This window comes from Panthera onca, chromosome E3 (genome assembly GCF_046562875.1).
Source record: "Panthera onca isolate mPanOnc1 chromosome E3, mPanOnc1 haplotype 2, whole genome shotgun sequence".
NCBI classification, from domain to species: domain Eukaryota; kingdom Metazoa; phylum Chordata; class Mammalia; order Carnivora; family Felidae; genus Panthera; species Panthera onca.
In genome coordinates this window covers 7,023,400-7,039,943 of record NC_138354.1, presented here as the reverse complement: position 1 = coordinate 7,039,943, position 16,544 = coordinate 7,023,400, and the positions used below count along the sequence as shown (strand labels likewise).

Genomic DNA, 16,544 nt, shown 5'->3' with positions numbered 1-16,544 from the left:
GAACAAATATTGTTAAAATGTCAACACTACCCAAAGCAATCTATCTATTCAATGCAATCTCTATCAGAATAACACCAGAATTCTTCACAGAGCTAGAACAAACAATCCTAAAATTTGTACGGAACCAGAAAAGACCCCAAATAGCCAAAGCAATCTTGAAAAAGAAAACCAAAGCAGGAGGCATCACAATCCCGGACTTCAAGCTATACTACAAAGCTATAATCATGAAGACAGTAGGGTACTGGCAAAAGAACAGACACTCAGATCAATGGAACAGTGTAGAAAACCCAGAAATGGACCCACAAATGTATGGCCAACTCATTTTTGACAAAGCAGGAAAGAATATCCAATGGAATAAAGACAGTCTCTTCAGCAAATGGTGCTGGGAAAACTGGACAGTGACATGAATAAGAATGAACCTGGAACACTTTCTTACACTGTACACAAAAATAAACTCAAAATGGATGAAAGACTTAAATGTAGGACAGGAAGCCATCAAAATCCTCCAGGAGAAAGCAGGCAAAAACCTATTCGTCCTCAGTCACAGCAACTTCTTACTCAACACGTCTCCGGAGGCAAGGGAAACAAAAGCAAAAATGAACTATTTGGGACCTCATCAAAATAAAAAGCTTCTGTGTGGTGAAGGAAACAATCAGCAAAACCAAAAAGCAACTGATGGAATGGGAGAAGATATTTGCAAATGACATATCAGATAAAGGGTTAGTATCCAAAATCTATAAAGAACTTATCAAACTCAACACCCAAAAAACAAATAATCCAGTGAAGAAATAGACAGAATACATGAATAGACCCTTCTCCAAAGACATCCAGATGGCCAACTGGCACATGAAAAAATGCTCAACATCACTCATCATCAGGGAAATACAATCAAAACCACAATGAAATACCACCTCACGCCTGTCAGAGTGGCTAACATTGGCAAGTCAGGCATCAACAGATGTTGGCAAGGATGCAGAGAAAGAGGATCTCTTTTGCATTGTTGGTGGGAATGCAAACTGGTGCAGCCACTCTGGAAAACAGTGTGATGGTTCCTCAAAAAATTAAAAAGTAGAACTACCCTATGACTCAGCAATTATACTACTAGGTATTTATCCAAGGGATACAGGTGTGCTGTTTTGAAGGGGCACATGCACCCCAATGTTTATAGCAACGCTAGTGACAATAGCCAAAGTATGGAAAGAGCCCAAATATCCATTGACAGATGGATCGGTAAAGAAGATGTGGTTTACATATACAATGGAATACTACTTGGCAATGGGAAAGAATGAAATCATGCCATTTGTAGCAACATGGATGGAACTGGAAGGTATTAGGCTGAGTGAAACAAGTCAGAGAAAGACAGATGTCATATGTTTTCATTCATATGTGGATCTTGAGAAACTTAACAGAAGGCCATGGGGGAAGGGAAGGGGGACAAATAATTACAGAGAGGGAGGGAGGCAAACCATAAGAGACTCTTAAATACAGAGAACAAACAGGGTGGATAGGGGGTTGGGGGAGAGGGGAAAATGGGTGATGAGCATTGAGGAGGGCACTTGTTGGGATGAGCACTGGGTGTTGTATATAAGCGATGAATGACGGGAATCTACTCCCAAAACGGAGAGCACATTGTACACACTGTATGTTAGCCAACTTGACAATAAATTATATTTGAGAAAAAGAAGATGTGGTATATATACACAAAGGAGTATTACTTAGCAATCAAAAAGAATGAGATCTTGCTATTTGCATCTATGTGGATGCAACTAGAGGCTATCATGCTAAGTGAAATTAGAGAAAGACAAATATTATATGACTTCACTCATATGAGCAATTTAAGATACAAAACAGATGAAAATAAGGGAAGGGATGCAAAAATAATATAAAAACATGGAGGGGGAGAAAACATAAGAGACTGTTAAATATAGAGAACAGAGGGTTGTTGGAGGGGTTGAGGGAGGGGGGATAAGTTAAATTGGTAAGGGGCATTAAGGAACCTACTCTTGAAATCATTGTTGCACTATATGCTAACTAACTTGGATATAAATTAAAAAAAAATTAAACAAAAAACAACTACACAGCCATAAAGGACCAGAAAGACAAAAATCAGAGAGATCATTACAAAAACATCTCCATAAATTACAACTGAAATCCTAAGTCTGTGTTGAGGGAAAAGGCAGAGCTGGGAGGAAGTCAGCATCCTTGGACCTCTGCCTAGGAAAATAAAGCTGATGGTAAGCTTTCCATTTCTTGAGGAAATACAGTGAACTCAGTGTCTTGGGTCCATATCTAAGGCCAGGGAAAACATGGCGGCACAAAGTATATATAGACATTTCTAGGAGACACCTTCGGTGGCCTTGTTGTGAATTAGAGAGACATCGAGTCTCTCTCAGCCCCTTAGGATTTGGGGACCATCTGTATCCTGAGGCTGCACATCTGAGCCTCTGTGCTCATGTGAAAAATGCCAGGAAAAAAAATATGTTTGTATGTCACCCATTTCAGCCTTAGGCCCTATGATTTCATCAAAGGCCCTGGAGAACATCACAGGGACCATCCCCTTCTGAAGTAGCTGTGTCAATATGCCAAGCCCACACAAGATTGGAAGAGCTCTAATTTCAGTGTTGGGGATCATCTAAGTTAGTCCCAACATCATGCTCCCCAAAACTCAAGGTAGAAGGACCTTTCCAGGGCTTGTAATCCTCATACATCCAGGGCCCACAGCAGGCATGACTGTGCCCTGTAAGGCCTCCAAAGGGTACCTAATGTTCCATATACTTTACAATCACCAGCAAGACCATGTACCCCTACTTGAGAAAATGGCAGTCAGGTGAATATTATTCAGCCTGACAAAGGAAGGGGATTCTGACACATGTTACAAAATAGATAAACCTTGAGGATATTACGCTAAGAGAAATAAGCTAGTCACAAAAGGACCAATAGTATATGACTCTAGTTCTATGAGGTACTTAGAGTATTCAAATTTATAGAGACGAAAGCAGAATGGTGGTTGCAGATGTGGAATCTGAGGCACTACATACTAAGGTATGGAGGTATTAAGTAACATGTTCAAGCCATACTTGTAAGCGTCTGTGGTGAAGGATGGCATCAGATGGGTATCACTGGGCCACACACTCATCTCCCAGTTTCTGACAGTATTGTCTGCTATGAGCTCACACCTACTCCATTTCTCTGAAGAATTGCCCTTGGCCAAACTAAAGCTACTTACCTAGTAGTTTATGCATCCTGGTGTGGGAGCACAGTCTATGACCAACTGATGGGTTACAAATGGCTGACCCCTGCCTCAAAGTGGAATAAACTCTGTAATACAACGATGTAATTCTGGCTCCAGAATTCATTCTAGTTTTCTCCCTTTCCATCACTGTGAAACCTGACTTCCATTATCCTTATTATATTTATTATTCGATCAATCCCCCTTTATGTAACTAATCCCCACTCCATTCCTTAACCCTCACAGATACCCCCTTCATATTATGTGGGTTGTTCACACCATATTTAGGCTCTGGCTTCTGACTAGGCCACCCCTCTGTGTGGATACCCTTCTCACCTAGCTTGTACTCCCACACCCATGCCAGGATGTTCTCCATGTGGACACCGTCACCACTCTACTCTGCCTCCTTTCTCTGTCCCTGGAGCCCATGTGGGGCTGCCAACCTGGCTGTGCCTCACCTACTGGCTTTAGGACTGAGTTATCCAGGGAGGAAAGGCAATGGAAGAGAAGAAAGGAGAAGGGAAAGAAGGGGCAGGGAGGGAAGAGGAGGAAAATGACAAATTCTGTACAGCTCCTGATACTAACTGAAATGGAAAAGCTTTTAGCTTTTTTTGCCCAATTTACTGACCAATCAGTCATCTCTTATTCGATGTTCATGATGTCAGGACAATGGTGAGCTGAGACTGGAACACAAAGAGAAAGCATGTTCCCTACCTATCTGAACGTCAGGGCAGATGAGATGAAAATATTAAATCAAAACTAGTAATACAATAGTAATTGCCCTATCGAGTGTTATAAAAAATGTGGTCCCAAATCAGTAGAATTAAACTATGAATATATTTTCTGAACAATGGGCAAAGTCACTGTGGATTAACTCTCACCTATTTTATCACTGTTGGAGTTCTGAACAAGCCCCACCCACTCAGTGACTGTGATAGTCAGAAACATTCAGTCGCTGCCTCTCACTCATCATTTCTCATTTCTACAGAGTCCCCCTTAATATGCATGAAGCCAATCAGTTAATACTAAATAAATAAATAAATAAATAAATAAATAAATAAAGCAAGAGAAATAGCAAGTGAGCAGGGGAGGGTCAGAGAGAGAGAGGGAGAGAGAGAATCCCAAGCAGGATCTGCACTGTCAGCAGGGAGTCCAACATGGGGCTCAATCTCATGAACTATGAGATTGTGACCTGAGCTGAAATCAAGAGTCAGTCACCTAACCCACTGAAAAATCCAGGTACCCCAATTAGTTAATATTTTTCTAAAGGGATGTTGATTGACTCACGCAGTGTAATATTTAATACATAATATTCAAAATAAGACACGTGATATGTTATTACCATGGTCACTACAATAATTCTTATTTTCATTAAAGTTTGTTGATAAAATTGTTGAGAAATTTTTATTCTTGATAAGTGCTCAGGGGAGTAGATGGTACTACTGGGGATAGTCATGTGAACAATATAGGCTGAGTCTACATGTCTGGCATTTATTAGTCACCTTCTTTACTCTCCACATTATATAATGCTCCACAGAGATACTGCAAAAGCTATGGAATCCCTAGTCATCCATCACAGGCAATACACGAAGCCCATCTTCATTTCTGGGTTGTACTCACAAAGTAAATTGAAGTCTCTGGTGTTCTGGGACACAGCTTCTTGAAGAACAAAGGGGAAGTTCTTAGGGAAAGTCAGGCTCCACTCACGCTCCCATCTCTCAGCTCAAGCTTGAGAACAATGGGTTTTTCTCATTGAATTAACCCTTGACTGCTATATTTCAGGGGAATCTGCAAAAGTTAAATGTGCAAAGATAACCAATAAAGGAAGCCCTGCTAACAACAGAAGCAAAATAGACAAGATACACAATGGACACGAATGTATTACAAACATATGAATACTACTTTCAGCATCGTATGTCTGTGATTCTTTTTCTTAACTACCAGTTAACATCTTTTTTTTTTTTTAATTTTTTTAACGTTTATTTATTTTTGAGACAGAGAGAGACAGAGCATGAATGGGGGAGGGTCAGAGAGAGGGAGACACAGAATCTGAAACAGGCTCCAGGCTCTGAGCTGTCAGCACAGAGCCCGACGCGGGGCTCGAACTCACGGACCGCGAGATCATGACCCGAGCCGAAGTCAGCCGCTCAACTGAATGAGCCACCCAGGCGCCCCCCAGTTAACATCTTTAATAGAAGTAGGAACAGTCATGTTATCTATTTTCCCTTGAACAAATTTTAATAGCATGTGTCTTTCAGAGAAGTGGTCTATTTAATTTCAGTCAAAAATATATAAAGTTTTGAGAGGAGGGAGGGAAGATGGCGGCGTAGGAGGACGCTGGGCTCACCGCGCGTCCTGCTGATCACTTAGATTCCACCTACACCTGCCTAAATAACCCAGAAAACCGCCAGAGGATGAGCAGAATGGAGTCTCCAGAGCCAAGCACAGACGAGAGGTCCACGGAAGAGGGTAGGAAGGGCGGCGAGGTGGTGCGTGTTCCACGGACTGGCGGGAGGGAGCCGGGGCAGATGGGCAGCCTGCTGGCCAAGCAGAGCCCCCGAGTCTGGCTGGCAAAAGCGGAGGGGCCAGATGGAGTGTGTTCCGACAGCAAGCGCGACTTAGCGTCTGGGAGGTCATAAGTTAACAGCTCTGCTCAGAAAATGGGAAGGCTGGAGGACAAAGGGAGGGAGAACTGCTGAGCCCCCGGACAACAGAGCTCAGTTTGGTGGGGAACAAAGGCGCTCGCCAGTGCCATCTCCCTCGCCCATCCCCCAGCCAAAATCCCAAAGGGAACCAGTTCCTGCCAGGGAACTTGCTCGCTCCGTGCAAACACCCAACGCTGTGCTTCTGTGGAGCCAAACCTCCAGCAGCGGATCTGACTCCCTCCCGCTGCCACAGGGCCCCTTCTGAAGTGGATCACCTAAGAAGAAGTGAGCTAAGCCTGCCCCTCCTGCCCCTGTGCACCTTGCCTACCCACCCCAGCTAATACGCCAGATCCCCAGCACCACAAGCCTGGCAGTGTGCAAGCAGCCCAGATGGGCCACACCACCTCACAGTGAATCCCGCCCCTAGGAGAGGGGAAGAGAAGGCACACACCAGTCTGACTGTGGCCCCAGCGGTGGGCTGGGGGCAGACATCAAGTCTGACTGTGGCCCACCCACCAACTCCAGTTATACACCACAGCACAGGGGAAGTGCCCTGCAGATCCTCACCACTCCAGGGACTATCCAAAATGACCAAACGGAAGAATTCCCCTCATAGGAATCTCCAGGAAATAACAACAGATAATGAACTGATCAAAAAGGATTTAAATAATATAACAGAAAGTGAATTTAGAATAATAGTCATAAAATTAATTGCTGGTCTTGAAAACAGTATAGAGGACAGCAGAGAATCTCTTGCTACAGAGATCAAGGGACTAAGGAACAGTCAGGAGGAGCTGAAAAACGCTTTAAACAAAATGTAAAACAAAATGGAAACAACGATGGCTCGGATTGAAGAGGCAGAGGAGAGAATAGGTGAACTAGAAGATAAAGTTATGGAAAAAGAGGAAGCTGAGAAAAAGAGAGATAAAAAAATCCAGGAGTATGAGGGGAAAATTAGAGAACTAAGTGATACACTAAAACGAAATAATATACGCATAATTGGTATCCCAGAGGAGGAAGAGAGAGGGAAAGGTGCTGAAGGGGTACTTGAAGAAATAATAGCTGAGAACTTCCCTGAACTGGGGAAGGAAAAAGGCATTGAAATCCAAGAGGCACAGAGAACTCCCTTCAGACGTAACTTGAATCGATCTTCTGCACGACATATCATAGTGAAACTGGCAAAATACAAGGATAAAGAGAAAATTCTGAAAGCAGCGAGGGATAAACGCGCCCTCACATATAAAGGGAGACCTATAAGACTCATGACTGATCTCTCTTTTGAAACTTGGCAGGCCAGAAAGGATTGGCATGAGATCTTCAGTGTGCTGAACAGAAAAAATAGGCAGCCAAGAATCCTTTATCCAGCAAGTCTGTCATTTAGAATAGAAGGAGAGATAAAGGTCTTCCCAAACAAACAAAAGCTGAAGGAATTTGTCACCACTAAACCAGCCCTACAAGAGATCCTAAGGGGGATCCTGTGAGACAAAGTACCAGAGACATCACTACAAGCATAAAACATACAGACACCACAATGACTCTAAACCCGTATCTTTCTATAATAACACTGAATGTAAATGGATTAAATGAGCCAACCAAAAGACATAGGGTATCAGAATGGATAAAAAAACAAGACCCATCTATTTGCTGTCTACAAGAGACTCATTTTAGGCCTGAGGACACCTTTAGATTGAGAGTGAGGGGATGGAGAACTATTTATCATGCTACTGGAGCCAAAAGAAAGCTGGAGTAGCCATACTTATATCAGACAAACTAGACTTTAAATTAAAGGCTGTAACAAGAGACAAAGAAGAGTATTATATAATAATTACAGGGCCTTTCCATCAGGAAGAGCTAACAATTATAAATGTCTATGCGCCGAATACTGGAGCCCCCAAATATATAAAACAATTACTCATAAACATAAGCAACCTTATTGATAAGAATGTGGTAATTGCAGGGGACTTTAACACTCCACTTACAACAATGAATAGATCATCTAGACACACAGTCAATAAAGAAACAAGGGCCCTGAATGATACATTGGATCAGATGGACTTGACAGATATATTTAGAACTCTGCATCCCAAAGCAACAAAATATACTTTCTTCTCGAGTGCACATGGAACATTCTCCAAGATAGATCATATACTGGGTCACAAAACAGTCCTTCATAAGTATACAAGAATTGAAATCATACCATGCATACTTTCAGACCACAATGCTATGAAGCTTGAAATCAACCACAGGAAAAAGTCTGGAAAACCTCCAAAAGCATGGAGGTTAAAGAACACCCTACTAAAGAATGAGTGGGTCAACCAGGCAATTAGAGAAGACATTAAGAAATATATGGAAACAAACGAAAATGAAAATACAACAATCCAAACGCTTTGGGATGCAGCGAAGGCAGTCCTGAGAGGAAAATACATGGCAATCCAGGCCTATCTCAAGAAACAAGAAAAATCCCAAATACAAAATCTAACAGCACACCTAAAGGAAATAGAAGGAGAACAGCAAAGGCAGCCTAAACCCAGCAGAAGAAGAGAAATAATAAAGATCAGAGCAGAAATAAACAATATAGAATCTAAAAAAAACGGTAGAGCAGATCAACGAAACCAAGAGTTGGTTTTTTGAAAAAATAAACAAAATTGATAAACCTCTAGCCAGGCTTCTCAAAAAGAAAAGGGAGATGACCCAAATAGATAAAATCATGAATGAGAATGGAATTATTCCAACCAATCCCTCAGAGATACAAGCAATTATCAGGGAATACTATGAACAATAAAATGCCAACAAATTCGACAACCTGGAAGAAATGGACAAATTCCTAAACACCCACACTCTTCCAAAACTCAATCAGGAGGAAATAGAAAGCTTGAACAGACCCATAACCAGTGAAGAAATTGAATCGGTTATCAAAAATCTCCCAACAAGTAAGAGTCCAGGACCAGATGGCTTCCCAGGGGAGTTCTACCAGACGTTTAAAGCAGAGATAATACCTATCCTTCTCAAGCTATTCCAAGAAATAGAAAGGGAAGGAAAACTTCCAGACTCATTCTATGAAGCCAGTATTACTTTGATTCCTAAACCAGACAGAGACCCAGTAAAAAAAAGAGAACTACAGGCCAATATCCCTGATGAATATGGAGGCAAAAATTCTCAATAAGATACTAGCAAATCGAATTCAACAGCATATAAAAGGAATTATTCACCATGATCAAGTGGGATTCATTCCTGGGATGCAGGGCTGGTTCAACATTCGCAAATCAATCAAGGTGATACATCACATTAACAAAAAAAAAAAAAAAAAAGAAGAACCATATGATCCTGTCAATCGATGCAGAAAAGGCCTTTGACAAAATCCAGCACCCTTTCTTAATAAAAACCCTTGAGAAAGTCGGGATAGAAGGAACATACTTACACATCATAAAAGCCATTTATGAAAAGCCCACAGCTAACATCATCCTCAATGGGGAAAAACTGAGAGCTTTTTCCCTGAGATCAGGAACATGACAGGGATGCCCACTCTCACCGCTGTTGTTTAACATAGTGTTGGAAGTGCTAGCATCAGCAATCAGACAACAAAAGGAAATGAAAGGCATCAAAATTGGCAAAGATGAAGTCAAGCTTTCGCTTTTTGTAGATGACATGATATTATACATGGAAAATCCAATAGACTCCACCAAAAGTCTGCTAGAACTGATACATGAATTCAGCAAAGTTGCAGGATACAAAATCAATGTACAGAAATCAGTTGCATTCTTATACACTAACAACGAAGCAACAGAAAGACAAATAAGGAATCTGATCCCATTCACAATTGCACCAAGAAGCATAAAATACCTAGGAATAAATCTAACCAAAGATGTAAAAGATCTGTATGCTGAAAACTATAGAAATCTTATGAAGGTAATTGAAGAAGATTTAAAGAAATGGAAAGACATTCCCTGCTCATGGATTGGAAGAATAAATATTGTCAAAATGTCAATACTACCCAAAGCTATCTACACATTCAATGCAACCCCAATCAAAATTGCACCAGCATTCTTCTCGAAACTAGAACAAGCAATCCTAAAATTCATATGGAACCACAAAAGGCCCCGAAGAGCCAAAGTAATTTTGAAGAAGAAGACCAAAGCAGGAGGCATCACAATCCCAGACTTTAGCCTCTACTACAAACCTGTCATCATCAAGACAGCATGGTATTGGCACAAAAACAGACACATAGACCAATGGAATAGAATAGAAACCCCAGAACTAGACCCACAAACATATGGCCAACTCATCTTTGACAAAGCAGGAAAGAACATCCAATGGAAAAAAGACAGTCTCTTTAACAAATGGTGCTGGGAGAACTGGACAGCAACATGCAGAAGGTTGAAACTAGACCACTTTCTCACACCATTCACAAAAATAAACTCAAAATGGATAAAGGACCTGAATGTGAGACAGGAAACCAGCAAAACCCTAGAGGAGAAAGCAGGAAAAGACCTCTCTGACCTCAGCCGTCGCAATCTCTTACTCAACACATCCCCAAAGGCAAGGGAATTAAAAGCAAAAATGAACTACTGGGACCTTATGAAGATAAAAAGCTTCTGCACAGCAAAGGAAACAACCAACAAAACTAGAAGGCAACCAACGGAATGGGAAAAGATATCTGCAAATGACATATAGGACAAAGGGCTAGTATCCAAAATCTATAAAGAACTCACCAAACTCCACACCTGAAAAACAAATAACCCAGTGAAGAAATGGGCAGAAAACATGAATAGACACTTCTCTAAAGAAGACATCCGGATGGCCAACAGACACATGAAAAGATGCTCAACGTCGCTCCTCATCAGGGAAATACAAATCAAAACCACACTCAGATATCACCTCACGCCAGTCAGAGTGGCCAAAATGAACAAATCAGGAGACTATAGATGCTGGAGAGGATGTGGAGAAATGGGAACCTCTTGCACTGTTGGTGGGAATGCAAACTGGTGCATCCACCCTAGAAAACAGTGTGGAGGTTCCTCAAAAAATTAAAAATAGATTTCCCCTATGACCCAGCAATATCACCGCTAGGAATTTACCCAAGGGATACAGGAGTACTGATGCATAGGGGCACTTGTACCCCAATATTTATAGCAGCACTCTCAACAATAGCCAAATTATGGAAAGAGCCTAAATGTCCATCAACTGATGAATGGATAAAGAAATTGTGGTTTATATACACAATGGAGTACTACATGGCAATGAGATAGAACGAAATATGGCCCTTTGTAGCAACGTGGATGGAACTGGAGAGTGTGATGCTAAGTGAAATAAGCCATACAGAGAAAGACAAATATCATATGTTTTCACTTTTATGTGGATCCTGAGAAACTTAACAGAAACCCATGAGGGAGGGGAAGGAAAAAAAAAAAAAACAGGTTAGAGTGGGAGAGAGCCAAAGCATAAGAGACTGTTAAAAACTGAGAACAAACTGAGGGTTGATGGGGGGTGGGAGGGAGGGGAGGGTGGGTGATGGGTATTGAGGAGGGCGCCTTTTGGGATGAGCACTGGGTGTTGTATGGAAATCAATCTGACAATAAATTTCATATATTGAAAAAAAAATAAAATAAATCGTCACTTTACATTAAAAAATATATATAAAGTTTTTTTGTAATGTTTCCTTATTATCCTTTTTCTAAGTTATTTTTTTCCAGTTTTAGTGGGACATATAACTGACACACAACAGTATATAAATTTGAGGTATACAGCATAATGATTTGACTTACATATATCATGGAATTACTACCACAATAAGTTTAGTTACCTAAAAAATATTTTGTCTTGTGATGAGAATGCTTAGCATCCACTCTCTTAACATCTTTCAGCTACCACTGAAATTTGTACCTTTTGACCATCTTCCTACAATCCCACCACCCTTTGGATTCTTTACTCTTACTCTATAAGCTGTCAAGACTGGAGCATGGAAGTATTTATCCATCACTCATTCAGCAGAATATCTATTGAGCACCTACTCTGTACCAGGCTGGACCAAATCATGTTTGCTTTTGTTCTTTTTTGATTTAAATTTTAGGTAAAATTGATGAGTGTTTAAAATTTAAAACAGATTCTTAGTCATCAAATCATACCACTTGAAAAGTGATACACAGTTAATTTTGTATATGTTGGAGCTTGTGGGGTCATCATGAGTGGGTATTACACATTTTATTGTATGGCCAACCTCACTGCTAAAGATCCTGTTACCTCTCTCAGTGGAACCATTCATTCATGGTGGCAGGAAGTCTTTATGAAGCATGATGCCTGTTCTCTAGCATCTTCTGGTTCACAAGTGTAGTGCAAATGGTGAGTTTCTCAAGATCAATATTATTATTATTTTTTAATTTTTTTTAATGTTTATTCACTTTTGAGAGACAGAGAGAGACAGAGTATGAGCAGGGGAGGGTCAGAGAGAGAGGGAGACACAGAATCTGAAGCAGGCTCCAGGCTCTGAGCTGTCAGCACAGAGCCCAACGCGGGGCTGGAACTCACAAACTGAGAGATCATGACCTGAGCTGAAGTCGGACGCTCAACCAACTAAGCCACCCAGGTACCCCGAAGAGCAATACTATTTTGACTGAACTTTTAGCCCCATTCTCATCCAGTGACTCCTAAAATTTGGGGGAGCCACCAGCAGAGTCACCTTTTAATCTCAGTTGACTGAAGGGCAAGCAAATTGTTCGGGAAGGTGAGAAGTGCCAGCCTGTGAGGGCCAGGAGCTTTCAGGAAGTGTCTGTCCCAGCCAGACCCCTGCTTTCTCTCAGGGAGAGTCGCTGTTTTTACACACTTACGGGTCTGCTACACAGGTGCCCTAAAGCCACAAATAAGATGGAGACCATCTCTATCCTCCTCTTCTTCCCTCAGAAAGCCTACTTAAAGACAGGGGCTGTATATTAAATGCAGGAGTCCTAGAATTAAGCCTTATTGTACAGCCTTGCTGGCTATGAATCAGTGGCAACTGTTCTTTTTTTTTTTTTTTTAATTATTTTTTACGTTTATTTATTTTTGAGACAGAGCGAGACAGAGAATGAACGGGGGAGGGTCAGAGAGAGAGGGAGACACAGAATCTGAAGCAGGCTCCAGGCTCTGAGCTGTCAGCACAGTGCCCAACGCGGGGCTTGAACTCACAGACTGCGAGATCATGACCTGAGCCGAAATAGAACGCTTAACTGACTGAGCCACCCAGGGGCCCCCAGTGGCAACTATTCTTTATGCTCTTCAGAGGAGATTCCAGATCCTTGTTATTTTTTAAATTTTACGTGGCATGTATATATATATCTCCTGCAGAAACACACACACACACACACACACACACACACACACACACACACCAAACAGCTACACAATTGTTACTTGCAAAGTTTTTAAAATTAAAATTGTTTACAATTTGCATCCCAGAGCTCTAAATCAACAGCAAATCACTTGTTAATTTTCCTGGATGACTGAAAGTGACAAGTGGGAGTTTAAGAAAGGAATAAAATGAAGCGCTAAAGACATCCTTGGGTACAAAGAAAACATAGAACTGACTGGATGAATTAATGACAAAGTGTTCAGTTCAGTGCCACAACCCTTGACAGCAGCCTGTAGTAACTGACAACATAACAGAGGAGGGAATGGGCTCTGGTGCATGGGGAGGTATCAGGGAGGAGTCTGGGGACTGACTAAGACTGGAAGGATGAGAATAGATGAGAGGAGAGTGGGCAGAGCATTCACAGAGCTCAGACTGGGATGAAAAGGGAGCACAGCCTGACTGGAGTGGGGCTCATGGAAGGTGGAGCCAAGTAGGCAGGATGGCTTGGACTATGGGAGTCCTTCACATCTGGCAGACATGCTTCACACCAGTGATTCTCAACCTTGCTTGTACATGAGAATCAATGGGGGCACTTTTAAAGCCACACTCTGGGTGAATTGTGTTAGAGTGTCTGAGATGGCCTGGGCATCAGGATTTTTAAAAGAATGCCACTGATGTCAATATACAACCAGGGGTTGAGAACCACAGTCATGTGAGTGTAAGTTGTGGAGAAGAGCATTGCTCAAAATTCCTGTGGTAATCACTGTACCTCATGACTGTGCACAACATTTTCCCATCCCTTCAGTGGACTTGAAAGAAATTTAAAATATTGCTCAAGTTCAAAGGTCTGTGCATAATCATGTGATGCTAACTGGACTGACTCTAGGTAACCCTTATGGTTGGTTGTTCATAAGCCACAGTGTGGCACTCAAGTCTGAAGGACCCTTAGGTTGCAGTTCCAAATAGAATCTCTGCCCAAAGGAACACGTTATTAAGGGTAAGTGAACCTCCACACCCACACCCATTCCATATCCCTTAATTTAAAAAAACACCAGAAAAACATTCTTTATGCAGAAAGTTATTTCTCTGACCTGTGTTTCTTTAAAAGGCTTGAAGGAGAAGTTCTGCAGGACTCTGATGAGGGCAAGTTTCATGTTCATGATCGTGAACCTCATGCCAATGCAACTTTTGGGTCCAGTTCCAAAAGGTAGGTATATATAAGGATTTATGCTGTCCTTGATCTTCTTGCTGAACCTGGTTCCATAAAAGAAGTTGTAAACAAGTTAGTGAAACATAAAAACCACAAGAGCTACATGTTTGGGGTTTTCAACCAGGACTACACAGGACACTCGGGGGCGGGGGGGGCTGATCCCTGAAATCCTTCCATGCTTGTTCTGCAGTGACAACTGTAAGTTACAGATCCTCTGCATTACTCTTACCCTGTGGGAGCAGTCAGTCTTGTTGAGGAGATGAGATGAATGTTGTTAAAAGGAAGGGTTATCTTAAACACTAGAATTACAGTCAGGATGGGGAGATGTTCACACTCTGAAAGGCAAGCAGGCAATGAACCCGACTGAAGGAAAGGTAGGTTCCTGCCTCCACTGACTTACATTGGTCATGTGCCCATGGAAGAAGGAAGCAGGAGAAATGCCTCCCATGATTTAGATTGTAATTTTTCCCTTCTCTTCCCTCCCTCCCACCTTGAATCCCCCCAACCACTTTGACAGAGCCACCTGTCAGAATATTTATATGGGCACATGATGCTGCTTCACTGTAGTCATACTCACTGATGTGTATAATCAGTATAATCACTGAATTCTTGGCCACCTGTTTCATGAGGCTAAAAGTCCCTGAAGGTTAGCCCTATGTTTTATTCAAAACTGATTCTACAATATTTGATTATATTAAGGGAAAATGTGGATTTGGGGAAAGTGATAATGACATTGTGGTGAGGTATTTTTATAAAGTCCTTATATTACAGACAACATTCTGGAATGATTACAGATGATGTACTTAAGGTAATATGGAAATCAGATGAATTACCATGGTGTGTGGATGGGGCAGCTGACATAGGTTAGCGGTTGTTAAGCAGATGATGGGCACATATAGATACATTAAAGGTATTTCATAGGGGTGCCTGGGTGTCTCAGTAGGTTAAGTGTCCAACTCTTGATTTCAGCTCAGGTCATGATCTCATGGTTCGTGGGTTCAAGCCCCAGGTTGGCTCTTCACTGATAGTGTGGATCCTGCTTAAGATTCTCTCTCCCTCTTTCTCTGCCCCTGCCCTGCTCACACTGTTTCTCTCTCTCTCAAAATAAATATAAGAACTTAAAAAATTGTTTTAAAAAAGTATTTCATAGTCATGTGCCTATAGGATATGCTTGTGCATGTATCAAAAATTCTCTATAATGTACATTTTTAACATGTGGATTTCTCACTTCCTTGCCCCATCCCTGACACACGTAGGTAAACACTTCATGTCATGACTGAATGAATCACAGAGAAGTACCAGGAATCTCTGGTTTCTGTTTGAGAAGCTACAGGAGCAGGGACTGCTGAGCTTGTGAGAACCACCAGGTCTTCTGGTCCAGAAAATAGGTGACTTGGTCAATTCTGACTTCTTTTAGCAAGTACTATATGTAGGCACGATGCTAGCACTAGGGGCACCATGCAACAAGACAAGGGCCCTGCCATCAGGGAGCTTAGAATCAGGACTAAAAGTCTGGATCCCTACAAAGTTCACTCCAATTTTTTCTCACCAATACAATAAACAGGAAAACACCAACTCTTTGCAGAATTCAAGCTGTGCCCAAAGCCAGACTCTCCTCTGGATTCCCAGAGAGAAAGCTCAAGACCCCTCCTCCAAGGAGGATGTCTCAGATGGCTAGAGAGCAGATGACTTTGCTTTGGACTAACCCCAGATACCAAGAGAGGTGGGAGATGGCACAGGACTGCAGCCACAGACAGCACAGGACCTGTGTGTGCCCCCATCTCATGAGGTTTCTCCCCCTGCCAGGGAAGATGACTCTCAGTTCCACAGTCTCTGCTCTCCCACTAGGGCTAGTGGAAAGGGTGGCCAAAGTTTACAACATGGAATTGTAGGGGAGTAGGGAGATAATTCAGAGAGCTATAGAGGACAGAAACACTTAAAGGAAGGCCTATTTCTTTAAATGAAATAGTGGGTAAGTAAGTTATGGTATATGCATATAATCAGACACACACAATTGTAGTATGCTGTTATTGTTTGCTGTTACAGTAAGTAAGTTGTTCATAAAAATATGCCATCCTTATTTTTAGCAATCCTTATATGCTAGATAAATGTCCACAAGGACACACATAACATATTAAT

General features: G+C 41.7%; 1 protein-coding gene and 1 pseudogene across 2 annotated transcripts in view; one reads left to right on the top strand and one right to left on the bottom strand.

Moving 5' to 3' along the window:
* Positions 1 to 16,544, top strand: part of TRIM4 (tripartite motif containing 4) — a 423,353-nt gene that overhangs the window by 55,352 nt on the left and 351,457 nt on the right. The window lies entirely within an intron of this gene.
* Positions 4,814 to 16,544, bottom strand: part of LOC132677245 (cytochrome P450 3A12-like) — a 124,985-nt pseudogene continuing 113,254 nt past the window's right edge. The window contains exons 12-13 of the transcript XR_014136330.1: positions 14,287 to 14,449; positions 4,814 to 5,017 (exon numbers count right to left, since the gene is read on the bottom strand). The product of XR_014136330.1 is annotated as a cytochrome P450 3A12-like (transcript). The remainder of the gene's footprint in view (positions 5,018 to 14,286; positions 14,450 to 16,544) is intronic.